The sequence below is a fragment of the Neopsephotus bourkii genome, unplaced genomic scaffold, assembly GCF_033783945.1.
Source record: "Neopsephotus bourkii isolate Nb327-2 ecotype Australia unplaced genomic scaffold, CSIRO-AGI_Nbou_v1 NB_549, whole genome shotgun sequence".
In the NCBI taxonomy this organism is placed as follows: domain Eukaryota; kingdom Metazoa; phylum Chordata; class Aves; order Psittaciformes; family Psittacidae; genus Neopsephotus; species Neopsephotus bourkii.
The window spans coordinates 1369974-1391407 of record NW_026901050.1 but is presented as its reverse complement, the minus strand read 5'-3'; the positions used below and the strand labels follow the sequence as shown (position 1 = coordinate 1391407).

At 41.5% G+C, this 21434-nt stretch overlaps 1 long non-coding RNA gene across 1 annotated transcript in view; it reads left to right on the top strand.

Moving 5' to 3' along the window:
* The window catches only part of LOC133211034 (uncharacterized), a 70855-nt gene that overhangs the window by 33503 nt on the left and 15918 nt on the right, over positions 1 to 21434 (top strand). The window contains exon 3 of the long non-coding RNA XR_009725080.1: positions 14699 to 14825. This is a non-coding gene — a long non-coding RNA (uncharacterized LOC133211034). The remainder of the gene's footprint in view (positions 1 to 14698; positions 14826 to 21434) is intronic.

Sequence of the window (21434 nt, the reverse complement as noted above, 5' to 3'; positions counted from 1 at the left end):
CATATCTCTGATGAAGGTGAGAGAAGTCTCTTTGTGTCATTCCTTGGCAGATTGCAGAGCTCACCACTTTTGGCCAGGAAAACATAAAATCTGCTTATCACTGAAGCTAGTGCAGACTTGTGTTGGATATCTTGGGTGCCTTACATGTAAAAATGTCATCTTGTGTCTGTGAGGCCATCTCGGTGTGTGCTCACAGGTGAGGCTGAGTGTGTTGCTTTTAATAGACCTGCTTTACCTTCAGGTGGGAGTCAGGCAACGTCAGTTGTGACTGCTGCCTCAGCAGCTCACTGCTCTGCCTGTGCTCTCTGACTTGGATAGTCTCTCTAGACTTCTTATTTCTGTGAGAGGCTGAGTAGCTCTTGATCACAGTCCTCCACTTTAGTGCTAGGTTATACCAGAGTTATGTCCTGGGTTCAGCAGTAGCAGTCACTTTTCTCCTTCTTAGTAGCTGGTGCAGTGCTGTGGTTTTGTCTTTCAGCCTGGGAACAGCTCTGATAACACCGATGTTTTTAGTTGCTGCTCAGTAATGTTTACCCTGACCGAGGACTTTGTGAGTCTCATGCTCTGCCAGGGAGGAGGGGAAGCTGGGAGGAAGCAGGCACAGGACACCTGACCCAAACTAGCCAAAGGGGTATTCCATACCACAGCACGTCGTGCCCAGGATGTAAAACTGGGGGCAGTTACTTGGAAGGGCTAGATCACTGCTTGGGTCGGGCTGGGTATCGGTTGGCGGGTGGTGAGTGGTTGTATTCTCTTCCCTTGTTATTTTCATTGTTATTGGTGGTAGCAGTAGTGGTTTGTGTTATACCTTAGTTACTGGGCTGTTCCTGTGGGACTTACATTCTTTTCATTCTCCTCCCCATCCCTCTGGGAGCAGGAGGAGAAAGGTGCGGGGGGGGAGGGTGGTGGAGTGAGAGAGTAGCTGCGTGGTTTTGGGGTTGCCAGCTGGGCTTAAACCACAACAGTTATACCAGCTGCACAACACAGGAATGCATATAGCTGTGGAGAGCACTATAGCTACAGAACTTCCTTTGGGTTGACTTGAAGGTGGAATTCATGGAGATGGCTTGTGCAACTAATGCCCTTAATTCATGCCACAAACCTTTTCCAAAGGTCTTTGTAAGTGCTGGAGGCACAGCTGAGCAGAAACAAATGTGACCATGAGCTGCAGCTTGTAGTGAGTACATAAATTTACTCAGTCCTTTTATTTCATGCTGATGTGTCAGGTTGTAAACTGTGGCAGGTAGATACCCCACCTGGCAAGCTCTGGAGTGATGTTTGGAGTGGAGTATAAAAGGCAACTGAAGATCAGCAAAATACACTGCACGTTATGAATCGGAAGCTCTTGTTCTGCAGAGGTGGATGAAAAGGTCTTGATTGCGGCTGAGGTTTTAACCTCACATAAGAGGGGTCTTCTTTTTCCAGAAAAGTTGACATTGAACTTGATGTAATCTTCTGATAAAATACTGAGAACTAAGGTCTTTGACCTGGCAAACTGACAGCCTGGAGGAGTATCCCATGGGAGCCAGTGTTCAAGCACTGTTCAAGCCAGTGTTTGCAAGATCAGGCAACAGTTGTGAATTTCAGTACATTTGGTGAGACTACCTTTGACCTACTTATTGTGTATGAGTAACTCCAGTCCTGGGGTAAGTTATGTAGTGTCATATCCTTGTATTTGATGGCTTTATAAGAGTGCCCTGTACTTAGGAATGTAACCAATCACTGGAGTGTTTAAGATGCTTATCAGCATGGTGCTACCTCAAGCTATAGACATGAAAGCAGGATCTCTCTGTATATGTATTTGGCACAACTGGCTATAGGAAGTTTACACACTCACTTATGAGACTCTTCCAGGCTCTGTTGGAAGAGTCTTCACAGAATATTCCAGCCAGGTTTTGCTTTGGAACACTGCTGCAGAGCACTGACTTTCACAGGTTTATACTGCTTTGAGTCATTTGCCTGTTTAAATATCACATCCAGCACAATCCTGTAAACAAGTGAGCAAACAGCCACATAACTGTGATTCCCAGGAGAGAATGATCTGTTAAAAGGGAAAAGCGCTTCTTTGGTCACAGCTGAATTTCTAATATTCCTATAAATTGTTTCTTTACGGTTGTGTAACATGTTTGGAAATGTGGCAATAAGATGTTGAAATGGGGAACAGACTTAGAGGAGTAGAAATGGAAGGAAGCCAAGCCAAAATACACAGCAAGCCTTTTCCAGAGACAGGTCAGCAGTGATCCAAGTGTATTCCCACAAAATGGAAGTTCAGAAGGGAACCGTAAGCAGTGGAAAATATTACACGCTCAACTTTTGTTACAAACCTCAGTCATTCCAAGTTCATTGCAGAAAAAATGTGTCTACAGTTTAAAGCCCCTTTTTTTTCTATTTTCACTCTTTCTTCTCCTACATTTAAATATTTTTGGGTTAGACTAAAACTAGGAGAAAAAAAAAAAACAACTGTTTTTTTAACATAGGAAACTTTAGTGATAAAAGTACTTTAGAGCTTTTCATTTGTAGCTTTTGTCAGGATAAAACATTTGCTTCTCCTTAGAAGGAAAGCAGTTCAAAGGAGAAATGTTTCGTGGAGTATGTTTCCACTTGGCTTTTATCTTTGTTTTAGGCCTGAAAATGACTTGCTGCCTTGTTGCTTTTTACTATCTTTGCCTACATAGACACTATCCCTCTCTGAAAACAGCTGCCGGGGCAGGGGCAGGCACAACCCATGTGAGTGGTGATGGAGGAACTGCCTGGCTTGAATTCACAATTTGTTCTCAGCTGAACATTTTCACTGGGGAACATTATGCAGACATGAGGACAGTCTAGGCGTAGCTGCTATGCTCAAAAGTCAGACCGACTGCTCCCATGCACACTTGGCCTGGTAGTTGCTGTTTCTATTTCAGACCTGGAGAAGGGCATATATACCCCAAAACCTCAACCACTGCATCAGAAGTGCATGCTGGCCTAATAAAAACTATTTACAACCTTGCTTTTTGTTATTACATCTTGCTTGCTTCAGATGGGGCTAGCTCTTGTCAGCCAGCCAACTGGTGATAATCTTTCAGGAGAAGGTGGGATGGTTTTGTTTGCGCTCTGTGTGTGTATATAGCTAGTCTATTATCTTTATTTTGAGTTATTTAGTGTCGTAGTGGATGTAAGTATCACTGATCACTTACAGTAATGCCCTATGCTTGTACAGTCCTAAAACCCGTTTTGTGCAAGTAGGTCCCCAAGAAGACTTTGTGATGTTTATTAATATTTAGCTCATCTTTCATTGTAAAACCATTGTTTGCTATATGCATATCTGTTACCAGTATGTTGGTATTCAATCACAAACCAGATACAAATTATGCTTTTCCTTTGTTTGGAAGCAGACAGAAACCATTAGGAAAGATCAGAGAACAGTCTGCTCTACAGCTCTGACACTACAAAGAGAAAAGACAGCCTGGTAGTACCAGCAGCACCAAACTTATGACAGTGATTATACTCCTAAATCAGTAACTAGACTCCTTAACATTAGGAATGGAGAGAGGCAAAGATGCTACCTCTATTGAGAAGGGGATTTATAGCAGGAGTGTAATTTAGATAAATTGTCTGACCCCTAGGTACGTGCATGTGTCTCTCCCTTGTGCTGTTGCCTACTGAGAACCTAAAGGGCTTATGCTGGGTATCGGCAGTTAGGTCATATGAGTATCTACCTCTGCTTCAATTTCTCACTTAATAAAGAAATCATAAGTCACACTTGTTTGTGGGGTTTTAACTGCTCTTCAGAAAGCAGACTAGACATCTCTGTGGGCTGTCCCTGCTTATGAAAGCCAGGTCAGGAAGCCTTCTCCCCTTTCTGCCACCTGTGGCTGGTCAGGTCACCCATCTCTATTTTCTTACTCCAGTGCTTGATTATTCTGTCGGCCCAGACCATCACATATTGTACACTTATTAAAGTGTTCCCAAGCAGGAGGCTTCTGCACTTACTTTATGATGAAGTTGAAGTAAAGGAGGGAAAGGAACATTTTCCTAGGTCTGATCTGAATGGTCCTGGAAGTTCAGCTGATTTGAAACTTGAGACAGGGAAATTCCCTTTGCAGGCTACTTATATCAAGATGGTCAGCCATAGTAGTGCTCTGGTCCCTATTCTGCTGCCACAGGAGGTCTAGGAATTGAACTCAGCCTCCTGGTTAATAAAGGCCTGAGTATCCTGGGATTTAACAACTGCCAAATTCATCCTGCCAGAATGTTAACTGAGCCCCTTCCCTCCCTGCCCTTTAGTGGTTACTGTACAGCTCCTCTGTAGGCTTTTTCCTTGTGGAATTACCTGTGTCATGCCCCATTGCTTGAGTGGCTACTCAGTCATGCTGAGGACATGGGTACTGTGACTTCTTGCAGTGTCATCTCTTTCCCAGCTGCTTCCACAAGGGACTTGTTTTTAACCTTAGTAGACAGCTCCCATTCTCACAGCAGTGTGAATTCAACTTTTTATTGGTGTGGCTGGTTTATGGTTACTGTTTTCTATACCACTTGCCTATGCATTTTTACTTAAATTTGATCTATTCCTGCTTTTAAATGACATGTTGCTGGTGTTCGCTATGTGACGTGACCACAGGGATTAGAGGTGTGTTTTCCTGAAAGACACATACTAAGAAGGGCTCATTGTTTTCCTATTCAAATTATACACTCTGGGGTCTCCAGCTGCTCTGTAGCGCAACTTCCCAGCTGCATGCTGAGTCCATCATTCTACCACCTCTTCCAAGGAGAGAGACATGAGCTGCCCTTGCTGAGCTCAAAGAGAAGTAAATTCTGTCTGTTAGAGAACCCAGATTATTTCAAAAGCAAAAGTGTCCCGTTGGGGTGAAAAGTCTGAAATTCTATTTTACAGAATGGCAAATTAAGGAAGGCATTAATTCAGACTCAGTTTTATGGTTCTGATAAAAATACCTGAGTACTGTGTTGTACAGAGTATGAATACTTTGTTCTAGCTCAGGTCAAAACAAGCCTGTGTTCCCACTGCTCTTGCGGTGCCTCATGAAATTTATGGTTTCACAGGCCCATGCTTCAGTTCTGTACATGCATTGCTCCCCAGCTGACCTGCATTTCCTGTGCTAACCTATGATCAAAACTCCCATGAAACACAGCTTTCATCTGACCACTGTTTATTGGTAAAATGCACTGGAGTAGAACAGGAACTAAGGCCTCAAACTGCAGCTCCCAGGGTCTCAAAAAAACAGAAAGATCAAACAGTTTAATTCTAAAACTGAGACATATGATTTAAGTCAGCTTACATTGTTGGATTTTTTCAGTTTGCCCTTAAATAAAAGAGGAAGGTATCTTTCATATGGTGGGAATTATTTTAGCCAAACCCCTGCTGATGGAATAATCTTTTTCCAGCTATACAACCACTCCTCAAACATCTTGGGTCTAAAATGTTTTTAGTTTGCAATTCAGACTTGCTTCCAGCTCCCATATACTTTGACAGTGTAGAGCCTAGCTAATGTCCTTGTCATAGAGGGTCTGAAAATGGCTGGCTGTGGCAGACCAGGCTGCCAAAAGAGAGCACAAGGGATCACTGCAGCTGACTTTTTGCTTGTTTAATAGATTCTGATTTCATGAGTTAGGGAAGAACTTCAGAAAGTAACAGCTTCCTGGTATCTTTCTCATAGACCTTGCTATAAAAATAAAAAACACCAGCCAACCCCCACAGGTGTGCATGAGTGTGTATAATATGGAAAAAGAATCAAGTATTCTCTCCATGTCATGTTAAGAGCCTAAGTGAGTAAAAACTAGTTAACATGTGGGTTCACCTTTGCTTTTTTTGTCTGTGGGTCCCACCCTTCGTAACACATACAGTTCATGGAATACAGATTATATGTACCGGGTGTTTATGTGGAAAATCTGTATGGACAAAGCAGCTCAACAAACCACAGTTCCTGCTGGGTGAATTAAGAGTCTGTCTTGAGGGAATGAGGGATTCAAAACTCCCCATGCAGGTGACTGTAAATCTCTTCCTCCTTTCATGGTTTTAGCTTTGCTGGTGGTTTTAATTTCCATTTACAACCATTCATTGGAATGAAATGAGAATCTCAAGGTGCTGCCGCATGGTTCATTAACCCCAGGGTTTTTGATGGGGTCTTTTTTTGCTGTGGTTTCTCTGGCTAGCTCTGCTCACTGAAGTGATCCTGAACCTGCTGCCAGGCTCACCTGCATCAACAGTGTAAAGGGAAGGTGCAGCAGGTGTCGGTTTGCATTGGGAGCAATATATCCTGGCTTCTAAGTCACGCTCTAAATCCCAAAGGGGCTTTTTCTTGCATTGTTTGCCTGTACCAAGCCCTTTCCCAAAGCAAGAATCTGGACAAATTAAACTTGAGATTTTTATTTCTTTTTTTCATAATAATAATGAGTTGAAAGTATTTCTGCATTATGTAATAATATAATTATGTTGGTTTTTAAGAGCCTAAAAACTAGAACCCTGAGTGCTACAGGGAATTTATCCCTTGAAAATTAGTACAGCCCATAGGAGGAGAAGGGATGATGATTGGTTAAAATTAGTCTCTCCCTGAGCTGCTGGCAAAGGATTTTAAAGTGTAATTTATGCAGCAGGCTTTCTAATCCACCAGGCTTCAGTAACATAGTAAAAAATATATGAGTAGTATAGATACATGTGGCTGAGGTTAACTGCCTCTGCTGAATTTTTCCAGAGGAAAAAAATGCCATTTGCTTCGGCAAAATATGAAGGTTGTCCTAAGGATGCAGTCCAAACCAGGTATTTCAGCTTGATCAACTGATCCTCCAAGCCTTTGTCTGCAAGAGCCAACAGAAAACTGCCACAGGCACCTTGAATGTCTGTTGAAGACAAAACCCAAGTCTGGTGTGAGATGCTGGTGTACTGTTGCCTGCAGTTAGTGGGTCTCACGTCTTTGCTGTTGCGGGTTGTAAAACACAAGCATCTGGCCTGCACAGTAGACACGGAACAGTGCTGGTGCAGGACTGCTCTATAGCTTGTGGGACCATGCCTGACCTAGTGAGGAGATGTATTACCTCACTGTCCTGGGCAGCCAGGTGCAGTAAAAAAAGTCACAAACTTCGACCCATATGAGGGTTTCAACCATTCACAAAAATGGCTTTGTCTCTCCTTCAGAATGGTTTAAATTGCCTCAGTGTCCTTTAAGCATAAAATTCCTGGGTCAGGTTGCCACGTTGCATGGCTGGTAGAGGAAGGGACCCCCTCAACTTCCTTCTGGTCTCCTTAGTCCAGCCCCGCAGGCTGAGCTGCTCCTTGGTTTGCTCACCTGTGGTGAGTCCACATCTGCCTGATAACATGGCAGCCACTGCCAGGGCAGTTTGCCCATGTTACTGCAGACTTGGAGCCATCTGAGGATGTAACCCTGCATAAAGCCCTTCCTATGGGGCAGGGATGCCATATGTGGTTGCTAGCAACCGCTTCATGTGCCAAATAAAATTCCTCAGCAGCAGAAAACAGGAAGTTATCACAGCAGGCCAACTATATATCCATATATATAGGAATATGTCAGCCTTATGTAGGGCTTGTGAAGTTTTGGACTTGCGAGGTGCTCCTTTTAGCTGAAATAAGAGTCAAACTTCTGTGCAAGGCTTCTGTTTCTGGAGGGAAATAATTCATTTTCTCAAAAAAAAATAATAATTGCTTAGCCCCATGTTTTGCTTTCTAGAAGTGGCTCAACCACCTGAGCATTATCCATGCGAACCTCCACAGAAGTAAAACTTATTAACTACGAAGGCTCAAGGCTTTGCCCTACACAGAGTAGGCTGTCTTTACGCTACTGAAGTCAGTAACGCTGTACACTCGCACATCTGCTAAGCATCTTGACCACAAGTATTTGTAATAGGCTGGCAGTGATACTTATTTCACAGGACATGATGAGTTGGGTTTTTTTAATTCCTTTTCATATCATCCAAGATACAGACTTCAAGAGCTTCTTCTCATCCTCTGTGTCAGAGTCTGTGCTCACATGAGAGCTCTCTGTGAATGTGACCAGAGAATTGGGCTTCTGGCCAATAAGGCTAATGTTTTAGAAGCGAACATATCAGGCAATGTAAACTGCCCTCACAAGGCAAGTTTACATGTCTGAGATGTCTTGCACTTTTTCAATCCTCTGCCTCCCCAGTGTTGCTAACTTTCTCCAAGGGAATCAAGCTTCCTAAGCCATCCTTTCTGACTGTAAACTATTCTTACGTATCTAGCCAGGAGACAGTCTATGTAGTTACTGACCTGTTTCAAATGGATATATCATATAATTATTGGTCTCTATAAACAACTTGCAATCAGATGGAAGATTTTTGTTTTAATTGTATGCATAACAAATGAATACATTATTTCTAGCAGTTTCATAAGCAGTAGAGGAGCTAACATTAAATACATTATGAATTATTCTCAACCCTCCAATCCTGGAATTCATCAAGACCTCTGTTTTCATTTATTTCCCATATCCTGCCCTTTCCAGATCTGAACAAAGCATCACACACTGAGGTGACGTTTGCATTCAGCAGGGAGCAATACTAAAAGAGCGTGCTAGATTTTCTTGGTTCCACCTACGTTTGCTACCATTCCCAGATATATTTCTTCGCCTCCTTTGGCTCACACAGCCTCTCCGCTAGGGTTTATGGAGTTCCTTTAGAAATAAGCCCATGCTGCAGTTGCCAGAGAAATGCTCTTTCTCTCTAGATTCATGGTTTGCTGTTTATTTTTTTTTTTTAGCATGTAATATGTGCATGCCTGGGGACCCACAAAAACCTGAGGCCTCTCATTATATGTTCCTCTGCTCCTGTCACTGATGCACAGAATTTAATGCTGGCTCAGTGGTTTTTTTTTTACTCTCATGAAACCTAAAGTGCCACAGTGACTTTGAGCACAATCTCATCTGTTTTGAGTGGGTTTGGGTTTTTTTGCTGCAACATCTCCGTGGTTCAAGTCCTTGTTTAATTTGCTCTGAAAAGCAGCTCCAATTCCCACAGTACCTATTGGAAGCTAAAACCCAGTGCCATGCAGGAGTTGAAATACATGAGCCTCTCTTGTATTCATGACTATTGCAATCAACTCACAGAAGCAGCTTCTTTAGACACTAATGCCTTTGGGACAAGGACTTTGTTTTTATACTATGTATGTGCATAGGCTTATGATTGTAATGCTTTCCTTTGTCTCATCTTCTCATTGTATTTGCAAGCACTTACAAAACTCTTAGTATTAGTGGTCTATTTATAAAGCTATTTTTACACAGGATTTCAACAGGTGATAGTCCTAGGTGTGTTGCCCTGGAGGTTAATACTCCCTACCTATGCAAACTTACCAGGTTTTTAAAATGTCATTTTAGCAGTATTGACACAGTTTTCCATAAGAGGACTTAACTGTAATTTCCTGGTTATGAAGTAACACCGTTCAAATCACAGCTGTTGCAAAACATAATAAGCAAATTGTGATTCAATGTCAGTCATTACCCTCAGTTTGTCAAAGCTATTAAATATAGAGGTTATACATGAAATCACATATTCTTTAAGGAGATCTGGATAGTGACAGGAGTAATGCAGAAGTGGTGCCTAGAGTCACCATCAAGTAGTACTCCTGGGCCAAACTTGTACCATAGATACGTTTTCTTGCATGTATTTGTGTGTGTGATTTCAGACTGTTTTCATTCTGCCTTTTCTGTCATAAAACTTAAGCAAAGTTTATTTTTTAGGAAGTTTTCTAATATTAAAACCAGACAGCAACGTAGCATCTATGGTATTTCTTTATTTGCTGGCAATTTGTCTCTTCCTCAGGTGATCTCTTTCTTACATTGGAACTTGGTCTAACTGCAGGCTGCCACCAGAAGAGGCAGTCCTGCTCCCCTTCCATTCACTGTCACGCACAGCCTGGTTATGGTAAACAGGTGGTAAATGTCTGGTCAAGGCACGAGCAGATTCAACACCAGACTAACTCCTGGAACAGCAAGTAGCTCTGTGGGAGATGAGTGGGCTGGAGTGATGGAGCTGGACCAATGCATGAGAGGACAGCAGATGCTGCAGCCTCAAAGGAGGATGGGGAAGGAGCTGGCCTTGCACTCTTGGTGGTTGCCCACAATTACAGCACATCAGCTTTCATGCAGAGCTGCGCTCTGTTTTCTTCCTCATTATAGAAATATTTCCAGTTTTCAAGGTCTTCTAACTCTCTGAACTTTAAGGTCTTTACATGAAATACACATTTCAGTATGTCTTCAACCCAAAACCAGGTATTCCATTTCCATAGGCAAATGCAAACTATTTTATTTCTCAAGACTGTTTCTTTATAGCAAATAATCTGCCCTGTGTACTCCTTTAGTTTTACACATCTGTATTCCACATGAGACAACTTTCTCTGCAAAATCTTTATTTTAGATTAGATTAATCACTGTAGTCATGTCCTGTTTGTAATAATCATTTCATCTAAATCACGTAATATTCTGATCAGTGGATGTATCTAGCTCTTGAATTATGATATTTTTTCCTTTCTGTAGCTGAAATTTCTTTTATTCAGAATATGTGCACTTTGGACTGTTCTTGGGTATATTCTTTTCCTTTACACAGACTGATGTAGAAATGTCTGGTTTTCCTTCAGACGGAGAAGCTTTTTCTAACAGCCGGACACTCTGGGTGTTTGTACTTGATCCCATGTGTGCTCCTTTACCTCTTGCAAGTTTGGGCTGTTCACAGACTTTGTAGAATAAGCACACTGAGTTGCCTGTGCTAGTTGCTGTCTGAGGGTCTTTCCACCAAGATCTGATGAGACCAGATGGGTACATTCTGTATTTCTATTTAATCTTTATGTTTCTTCTAAGTTAAAATCTATTATTTTTTTTTAAAGTTTTGTGTTTATGATTCCTATTAAAATGCTGATATGACTAAAAGACTTCATCAGCAATCCAGAACAAAATGTTTGGCTATGTAACTGACATCCTTTGTTTCTCAGTAAAGTTACAGCTATTAAAGGTCTCTCTAATGCTTAAGTGACAGTAAAATTACAAAGCTTTGGCTACTTTATGCTTTTTTTCAGGTTTGGCTGTGGAGTGTTTGGGGTTTTTTTGGAAGTCCTGTACCCTCTCACTGAAAGAATATGTCATTGCAGGAAAGACTCTGAGGTGCTGGAGCACGTCCAAAGAAATGCAACAAAACTGGTGAAGAGTCTAGAGAGCAAGTCTGATGAGGACAGGCTGAGGGGACTGGGGTTGTTTAACCTGGAGAAAGGAGGCTCGAGAGCGACACCTTATCACTCTTCTCAACTACATGAAAGGAGGTTGTAATGAGGTGGGTTTTGGTCTCTCCTCCCAAGTAACAAGCAACAGGACAAGAGGAAACAGCCTCAAGTTGCAGCAGGGTTGATTTAGGTTGGATATTAGGAAAAATGTCTTCACCAAAAAGGTTGTCAAGTATCGGAAGAGGCTGCCTGGGGAAGTGATGGAGTCACCATCCCTGGAGGTATTTAAAAGATGTAGATGAGGCACTTTAGTGGTGGACTTGGCAGTACTAAGTTAATGGTTTGACTCAATGATAGTAAAGGTCTTTTATAACCTAAACAATTCTATGATTTTGTTTGTTATGTTCCTGTAAAGTTCAGGGTGTGAGGGAGTTCCTGTTTCTTGCACATTGTTTTGGGGGTTTCTGTGTGGGGTTGGTTTTTTTCTTTGCTTTCTCTCTTTTAAAAGGTTTTTTTCTACCTCTAAGCCAACTCTGCTAGCTAGGCAGTATGACTGGGTGGCAGCTGACAAGAAGCAAGCACCAGAACTTGACTTAGAGAGGCTGTTGATATAACTAGGAAACATTAGAAGAAAGTGCCTAACAGGTAAAGAAAGCAGAGCATGTCTACCTTAGAAGGCTCGAGGTCAAAATTCTGTATCACTAACTAAATTGTTTTTTCTAGACTGCTGTGTTTTAGCCCAGGCTCTGAAATCTGGAGAGCCTTAAAGCTTCTAAAGGAATTTGGTAGCTCTGCTATTGATTTGTGGAGGCAAAAAGCCAAAAGTTTGCTTATGTTTGCTCTACGCTTGCAGGCATCTGATTAGCTTTCTAGGAATGGATGTCACAGCTTTTGTTCAGGACTAAATAGAAATTGAGCAAAGATTTCATTGTTCAGCTCCCTGTACTGGCACTCACATGGTTTTTGCCCACGTCTATTACTGTACATTATGACTTTAAAAAGTGACTTGAAACTAATAAAACCAGGTGTAGTTTCCATAAAGTGGTGCTCTCTTGCTTTTCCACTGAACAGACCCAAAAATACTTTGGCTCATGTTAGATAACACAGTGAAAGAGAAAATGCTTTTTCTTTGATCTGTAGAGTTTGAACTGCAATGTAAACCAGATGGAAAATTCCCAGCAGAGAATTTTCCCTTCTTTTGACCATTGAGGGCCATCAATCCAATCACATGAGCTCAGAGAGCCCTTGAACAGCTATAGCATATTTACAAAATGAGTTGGACTGAGAATTTCGTTGTTTGAACACGCTGCATGGGAATAATTTAGTGTTATACCTATCATATTGTCTAAGGAAAGGCTGAATTGTATAAGAGACCTTTCACTCTAACATGGATCTCAGACAGGGTGAATGGGGCCAGGAAATCAGGAAATTTGTGAAATCTGTAGTTAGATATGCTTTATTTTTAGTTGCCCTAAACACTACAGGCAGCTCAGTGCTTCAGTGTCTGCTCTACTTCACAATTTTGTTTTACCCTACTGCAAACAGTCTTAATAAAATGTGCATTAGATTAATCCCAGTTTTACCAAAGCGATTTCAAAAGAACATAAAACAAATGGTAAACTGAAGTGGAACAATCCTGAAATACAATCAGCTTGTAACAGGCTGTTTATCAGACGCATATGTTCCACCTTTCAGTTTTATGTGCTGTGTAGACTTTGTATAGATACATCTATGCAGGAGAAAAAATACGGGTAGAGAAGAAAAACATACTGAGATGTAAGCAGGGTATGTAAATGCTCACATCACTTAGTGGGCATTCTTTAAAATGTCTCCCTTTAAGACTGGTGTACACTGGCATTACTCCTACTTTCTTAGCTCTTTGATTATTTAGGTATACTTCTACTGCACTGATGCTAAAATCTGTGGCAGTGTTCTCATTGTCAGTCACCAGTTAACAGTGAAGAGCAGTGTCTTAGATTTGCTTTGGTTGTGTCCAGGATCTTTCATACACCCTTTCTACCTCATCAGACACGAGCATCCTAAAGTCAAGCCCTGCTGAGTTTGTAGAAAACTTCTATATAAGGGGGTACTTACTCCAAAGCTGATGATGCCTGGTCTGTGTCTGCTTTAGCTGTCTGGTCACACCTGTAATTTTCTGATGATTCAGCCAGTAAAGGCATTGACTCCATTGCAGTAGCAGGTCTAGATTTCTATTGGCCTCAGTAGTGACCAGCAAAGGGATGTGACCTCTGTTTTAATAGATGAGTCCACTGGAGGCAGGCAGACTATAGGCTTATGCTGCTGTAACTCCGCAGTTATTAATGGATTTATTACAATACTGGCAGGAAGCAGAGCTGGAAAAGATTCAGGGCCAGACACAATCCTGCATAATGGAAATACCTCAGTGTGATCAAACACTTTCTGTAGTATGGCTGTTTGTTGAAGAGGTGATCACAGGCAGACAGATGTATCACATAGAAACTGCCATGCTTGGCACTTCAGGGTAGCAGCTATTGTCTTTGCAAGAGAAAAAATTCTTTGCTTTGATAAAGCTTTCTGATTATAATTCTGTGGAAAGCTTATTCACCTGGAATGGCTGCTGCATGTTCTGGTGTTAAACTTGTCAGTGCAGGGACAGCTGCATTCCTGCATACAAGCACATAAGATAATTTATCTGCCTTTAAAGCAATCTTGACATTTAGTTTGGAGACTCATTTGATTCTGTGAACACAGGTGTTCTTAATGCTGTCATTCTCAGCTCTTCAAAATTCTCATTAGTGTGTGGATTGCAGAATTTGACCTTTTTCATCAACAAACTCAAATTTTCCTGCCTAGATCCTAATAGGTATTAAAGAAAGGAGCCTGTATTCCTATAAACCCTGCTCTGTTTAAGTAGATGCAAATGACTCTCTAGCAGGTGGCTTAGTGATCCAGTACAGCCAACATTTGCATACCTATTTTGAGCTAAGTTACTGCTTCGTGACTGCTCTTGTCCTTGCAACTGAGTTATAATTATACAGATGCTGCATATGAATGCAGGACTTTTCTCAAATTGTGCCAGCTAACTGATCTATTAGCTTGGCAAACACGTTAACAACTTGTTCGGTCCTTTGGAGTGCAAAAACCAGACTGAAATAGAGAGGTTTTCCAGAGAAAACCATGGATAAAGTTTAGAGCTTGAAAAATAAGCTTAGGCCCATATTTGTTATTGGATAGATGAGTGATACCACCAGCCCACTGGAAGACAAGGCAACTGCATTGTATCTAATTTCATGAAAGATATATGCTCATATGTCTGCTTGGCAAGACAAAGTCAGTTTTGAACAATAAGAAAGGATGCAGAATAATGTTTACTTCCATTTCAGTCATGTTTTCTGCAATTGGTACTATAAGACTGAATTGCAAATTGTGAAGTGCTTTGCCTAGGTGTTTATGTGAGAAAAGTGTTAAGCCTGCTGGTAGTTTTTCCATGCTGGAATTACATGGAAAATCTCCATTTGTTTATTTTTTCCTTGCAAAATCCAGGTATTCTCAGGTTTGCTGTGAAGAAAACCAGCAGTTCAACTGGGCTAAAAGAACAACTTCAAGCATTTCATCTGGATTGCCAGAGAGGGAAAAGAGAGGAGACAGATGTGCACCACAAGCAAAACGTGTAAGATTTCCCATACTCTCTCACCTTTTTTTCAGTGTTTCATTCTGTTGTTCCTCCATCCTTCCTGTTCAGATCTGCATGATTTAAACACTGCAGGTTTGGTACTCAGCAATGTTATGAATGTCATAATCAGACAGGTTTTGAGGTTTGTCAGAAAGCTTTTGGTGGCGTTTCTCTTTGAGGTTACAAAGCTATAGTACATGACAATTCATTGGAGACTGAGGTTTTTGCCCAAGTCCCAGACTATATTGCAGTTCAGCCCAGGGAGGCTTTGAGATTACTTACCACATCTTTGCAATTTTCTTTCTGTCAACACCAACTCACTAAACTGCAGCTCATTTCTTACCCTTCCCATTGCTGCAGTTGCTGGGCACCAGGTTCAACTGACAGTTATGAAGGGACAGTTTAACGAGTAGTGGTCATTGCAAGCTCCTCTCCACTGCATTTCAGTTTGCTCACTTGTTTCAGTAAGGATAAAGGCATTAAAGCATGGCAAAGAGACACGGATTCTACTTCCATCTCTGCTACCGAAGCGTCACATGATTTTGGATAAGCCACTCCACTCTCTGTGCTGCCCTCTTATTGTTTACAAAGTGGAAATGCTGATCTTCACTTTTCTTTGGAAACCACAGACACTGGTTTCTGTACAACAGCCTTGGATGAACAACTAATTTGCTTTGCGTTATGTAATGTGATGATCTTAATAATCCTGCTTTTCAAGAAAAAAATGAAAATAAGAAAAGAAGGTAAAGGTAGGTCATGCTTCAGAGCCCCTTCTCCATTGAAACATCTGCTCTCCAGGGTTTATCTCCAGCACACTACAACTGCCTATAAAAAAGATCCAACCAGTGTAATTTGAAATTCTTACTTGCTTTGATACAACTGTAATATATGATGTTAATATGTGGGTAGTTCTAACCAGCCCCAAAGTATTTATATACTCTGAAAGTGGGTTTGCTTTTAACTAGTTACAGTGTACTTACGGGAAGGATTTGTCATCCAGGGAGATATGTTTGTAAGACTGGTGCTTGAAATGAATGCCTTCCAAGTCCTGATTCAAATTAGGGCTGCTCTGCCACAAGGAATTTGTGTTCGCCCTCTCCTCACTGACCCATCCCCTGCTGAAATTTTTGAGTCTGACGTGTTCAACACCAAGATAATCTCTAAGAGCGTGTCAAGGGTAGGATATATGAGTGTGTTAAGTACTTTGTAAAGCAGCCCAATTTAACAACTTCTAATAGAGTAGCTGAGGCACAGTCACTGTGCAGAATAATTTTAGCAAACACAAAGATAGAAAAGCTCAGTTAGGTTTCCAAAAGGCATTTAATGGTGGGGAAAATGTGCTCAGGCTATAGCTCTGCTGAAGAATTCTTCCTCTCACTGAAGTCCTAGAAGAAATAGAGGTGGATTTGGGGAATCATTCTTTCTAACTGGAGATCCATTTGGGTTGTCCTGCACCTTAAAAAGTGAAAAAATACTTATGACACCAATATTTTTAATACGTTGGTCATACTGCTGAATAGAAAACTTGTTTTCTTTTTTTCATATTTCACCTGGTCTTTTTTATTGCATACATGGCCTTTTTTATTCTTTGAGCAGCCACAACTAGGAAGCTTTTATTTCCACTGTATGTTTTGATTCCCTCACAAGTTAGCCAAGCATTCAGGAATTCACTGCTTAGGTACTCCATGTATTTTGTTCCTCCTTCAATATCTCTTGGTCTTCTTGTCTTCTTTGTCAGCTTGAATTCAGCTCTCTCCCTTTTTTAATTTATTTATGGGGTTTTTTTCTTCCTTTCCCCCTTCTTTTTTTTTTTTTCTTTTTTCAGCCCGATTTTATGGCTTTGTCCTTTCTCTTAGCAGTCGATGGATTTTGGAGCATTTTTGCCAGAGTGCTGATTGTCCTTCATAAATCAGCCAAAGTCACTGGCTGTTGAGTTGGTGCAAGCTGCAGAACAACCACAGGACGAGGAGTAAAATCCAAAGCAAAATATTCCCTTGGTGTAGTAATTTTCTAACATATATGCAGGTGTAATTTCGGAGTGTAAGTCAGTGGTGTGGCCTATTAGATATTGATTCAAGAGAAGGCTTCAAAATGTGTAAAGATTTAAATCTTCCTTGGAAAAAACTTTCTTTAAAATACTATTACCTGCATCTCAATTTTCAAGTGTATCTTGGTCTATCCTATAGCTTATTTGTAATGTAATTGCAACATAAAAGCCAGGTCTTTGGGCGGGAGTGTAGTGCTGTTGGTGCTGGTCAAATCCAGAACAAGAAAATCTTCTTGCTTCAAAAACTTAAAACTCTATTCTCTTCAAAATTAGTATAATGTATTACTGTACTTTGTTTTGTTTTCCAATAAAGTACAGGGCAAGTGGTGAAGAAACAATAGAAATACATCTGTAGTGAGTGCTGAGAGGCAAGAAAATTGCATGTGATATGATGTCCCAGCCTGTACAAGCCTACCATGCCAAGCAGTTCCTTTAAAATCAATGCAGTACATCAGTATAGATCTACAGATCTGGTTGTTATACAGCAGTTTTATCAGCAGACCTTTTACTACCGTAAAATACCCTCATTTTGAAAGCAATTTTTTAATAATATTTTTTCAGAGTAATTTTTTAAAAATGCTTGGATAATGGTAGAAAATAGCTGAAATACGTAATTTTTCCTATCTGTGGTAAGAGTTACTGTAATTCTGAGGTTGTGCGTAAACAGGAGAATTTATCCTCAGAAAGTTACAAGAAGCTGAAGAGAAGGAAATACCAAATCAATGCCTTGGCTCGGTCCTAGTCACAAATAGAGGAAGCGGATAGTATGCAAAAGCCACCTTAAATACATGTGAATGTGTGTGTCCATTAAGTAGATATTTATACACATTTATAATGTTATTTTTGTACATGCTTTAACGATTCAAGCAATGTAATTAAAAGGTGTGCATAAGACTTTCCAAGATCTAAGCAACTTAGACCTTATTTTCAGCAATAATTCTGGCACTCGTGAGTCTTTACTTCCTTGAAAGTTAATGGAGCATACAGTCCTAGGTATTTGGAGCATTAACATTTGCAAAGAGAACTTTTAATTCATGCTTGTTTAAATACTATTTAAAAATGAATGATGTATCAAAATGTACATGCATGAAGAAGCAGCATTAAGAATGTCTTTTACCCGAGAGCTTATTTCTGTCTTGCTGCTTCCTCCATATGTCAGTAGTACGAAGCAACCTGAACACAGTCGAGATTGGGGAACTTAGTCTCTTGGGTCCATCCATTAGGCTGGAGGCAGTTTAGATGTCAGGAGCCACAGACCTGGAAATGGTGCAGCTGTGTGATGGTGATGCCTTCGCTGCATCCTTTGTCCTCTGTCAGGTCAAAGCAATTCAGGAAATACGGTGAAGGGACTGTGAGCCGTGGTTCATTTGGCTGTTTCTGCTCTGGTGGTTTTGCTGAGAGCTACTCAAAGAACCAGCCCACAAAGGGGGGCTGCCTAGTGCTTTTTGTTCTTTTTCCAAACTGAACCAGGGCAGGCTTGGTACCAATGCAATTTATATTACTAGCATGCTGTGTTCATAGCAATGGTTGATAAAATTATTGAGAAGTGCATCCTCCCCAGTTTTACAGACAGGGTTGTGGCAATGGCACAGATGAGATGGTTCAGACGTGTCTGCCTGGTGACTTGGGAATGCGGGGCTGCTCTATCACTGCAGCACTGACCACAGCATCAGCCTAAAACAGATTCTGGCAGACTGTGTGCCACATTATCTCTCTCCCGTATGGCATGAGAACCGCACACAGTTCCCTTCTGAACAGCACCAGGCTCACCAGTGCCTGCAATGTGAGTGGCAGGAGCTTGAGCTTCTACCACCTGCACTCTGCTTCAGGAACAGAGTAACTGAGAACTCACCAAACTCAGCTATGTATGCAGGAGGGGCAGGCATTGGTGCCTTGCTTATCAAGTCTATGTCAACTGGATTAAAAAGAACCATCAGTGAGATGGTGTGGCACACCTTTCTAACTTCATTGTTGTCTTCCTGCCAAATTGCAACTTCCTGCTCTGAATCTTCACAGTGATCTGCGCAAGTGGATGGGGAAGCCTGCCTTTGTTGCTAGTTTTTGTTCTGGAAAGCATCTGAACTTTCAGGGGTATGTTGTAATTGACCTTAGGCAAAGAACGAGCATGGAAGACTTCAGACCTTTAAAACTGAAGTCTGACAAAGTTACAAGCAACTGGAAACAATGGGTATGATGGAAAGTATTAGCCTGGTGTAACAATGAATAGAGCAGTAGCAGCACCTACGATTCTAAGTGACAAAACAGAAAGGCAAACTATGTTCCAAGGGATTTAAAAGGTTGGGGATTTTTTTAAACCTGAGCCAGATTGCCCCCTCCTGTGTTAAAACCCACAGGAGGGGATTTCTGCTTTGAAACTGCTACATGGTGATCTGCAGATCGACTCATCCCAGAGGTGGAATCTCTTTCTGCTCTCCAAAGGATGCAGATTTTCCCTTCATAGTGGACTCACAGATTCCCAAGCTAACTTTGATTCAGGACCTACCGTAAGGGTCTTTCTCACCCCTCACCTCACCCTTACCCCCAGTTAGCCTATTTTGTTTGGAGATACCCTTGTAACTGTCTTAGTTTGTTGGGAATAGTCTCCAGAATGGAAAAGGGAGAGATACAGAAAATATGCAGCCTCTGGCCCCTAAAGCTGCACAGGTTATACAGAGAAGGAAACAGACAGCGGGGATGGATGTGGCTTGGATGCAAGGAAGCATCTGCACAGTGTGAAGAATACTAATACCTGGCTGCTGGCTTGCTGTTTTCTTAAAATATTACAACTGCCCTTCTGAGGTTGCTAAAAGACCTAAATAAAACAGCACTGTGCTATAGCAACACTTTTTCCTTTTTATGGTATGATATTTTTAATACAACTTCTGGCAACATGTGCCGGGAAACAGAGATTTTCACTGAAATGTGGGACCTCAGAAGGAAGCCTGTTTGTCCCAGAGAGGCAGGTTGTTTCATGACCTTTCACAGATGTTTCATGAATCTGTCATCCTGAGCTACAGAATTGCTTTTGTTAGGCTGTAGAAATAGCTCTGTACTTGCAGAGCTGTTGGTGACATGACTCACAGTCCCACTGCATAGACTTGGACTAGTGCAATAGCTGGAGAGAGGGAGGGATTTATTATTTTTTGAGGTCTGTTGTGGTAACAAAGCAGAGGAATTGCACTAACCTTTGCTTTCTCCCTCTCCAACCAGTAGTAAAAGTCTTAACTATATTCATAAGAAAAATGAGTGATGATCTGTAGTAAGGATTTATTACCTTACCAGTTACTTGAATTTCTCCCTTAAGATTACACAAAGGGCAATTAGAGGGGTTTTTTTCTCATTTGTAGAGAAGGGTCTAGGCAAAACCAGGTAACAAAGAGCAAAGCTCAAAACAAATGACACCACCATGAAAGAATCTGCCTGCAGCCACTGAAGAGTCCTACACAATCATCTAGTTTATCAAGAAAGCACAGTCTGGGATTTATTACCTAACAAATGTTTATTATTTTTAATATCCAGTCAGTGTTTTTCAGATACATGCCCTAGAAAATGAACAACACGTTCTTCCAAGGACATACTGAAACTGTCTTTGGACATTATGGAGCCACCTGTATCCTCTCCTTACTGACAGCAGGGACCCTTTAAGACAGCCAACTGAGATACTTAAAGTGCCTTTCTTGGCTGTCCAAGTTTCAGGACAGAAATAAAGAGCAGATCAAGCCACTCTTCTGGATTGCAGGGACCCAGCTGAGGACAGAGTTGAGCAGAGGGCTTGGAGGGTGGAGAGACATCTTTAGACCAAACTGAAAGGGTCCTCACTGCCTGAGGCCACTGAGAAAGGTGCAGCGAGGGAGAGACAAGCTTTCCTCCAGGGGAAAACTTACCCTGTCCTTGTGACAGGCACATCTTTAGTCCCACGTAGGGCAAGGCAGCACTGATCAACAGCTCCACCACCTTCCCAGCCACATCCTTTTATATCACTGCTCGATCCCTACTGGCTTCTCTCAACCTGCATTTTGGGAGGGCTTGGGATCTGACAGTCATTGATAACCTCAGGATAAACAACACCTATGGCAATAGTCCTAAGGAGTCTTCCTGTAGTTACGCTCCATCCTTTTGTTGTTTTGAGTTAGGAAGGTATACTAACTAATTGTGGCTCTCAATAAGAACAGGCAGAGGCTATGTTCAACTGCCCAAAATTCATGTGGCATGGATTGTGGCACGTTGGTGCTCTTACTGCAGTAGCCAAGCACATTGTGTACTTTACAGTTCGTTTATACTCTCCAAGGTAACTAATGTCGATTTATGTCTTTTCACTGTGAAATCCTAGTCTTGTGGTGTCAAAATGGCAGGCAGGATGCTATTAAGACCAGATATAAGCACAGTCAGCTTGCCACAGTGCACGTCTCTCGTTTGCCTTTACAACTTTCCTACAGGGCAAAGAACAAAGCCTATTCATAGCCTGCCCCTCAAAACTTTTAAATCCTTCCTAACAAAGGCAGCAGGGCAAGGAAAGCAATAGCTGTAGGAGCCCCTTCTGTCAGACTCTTTATTATAGA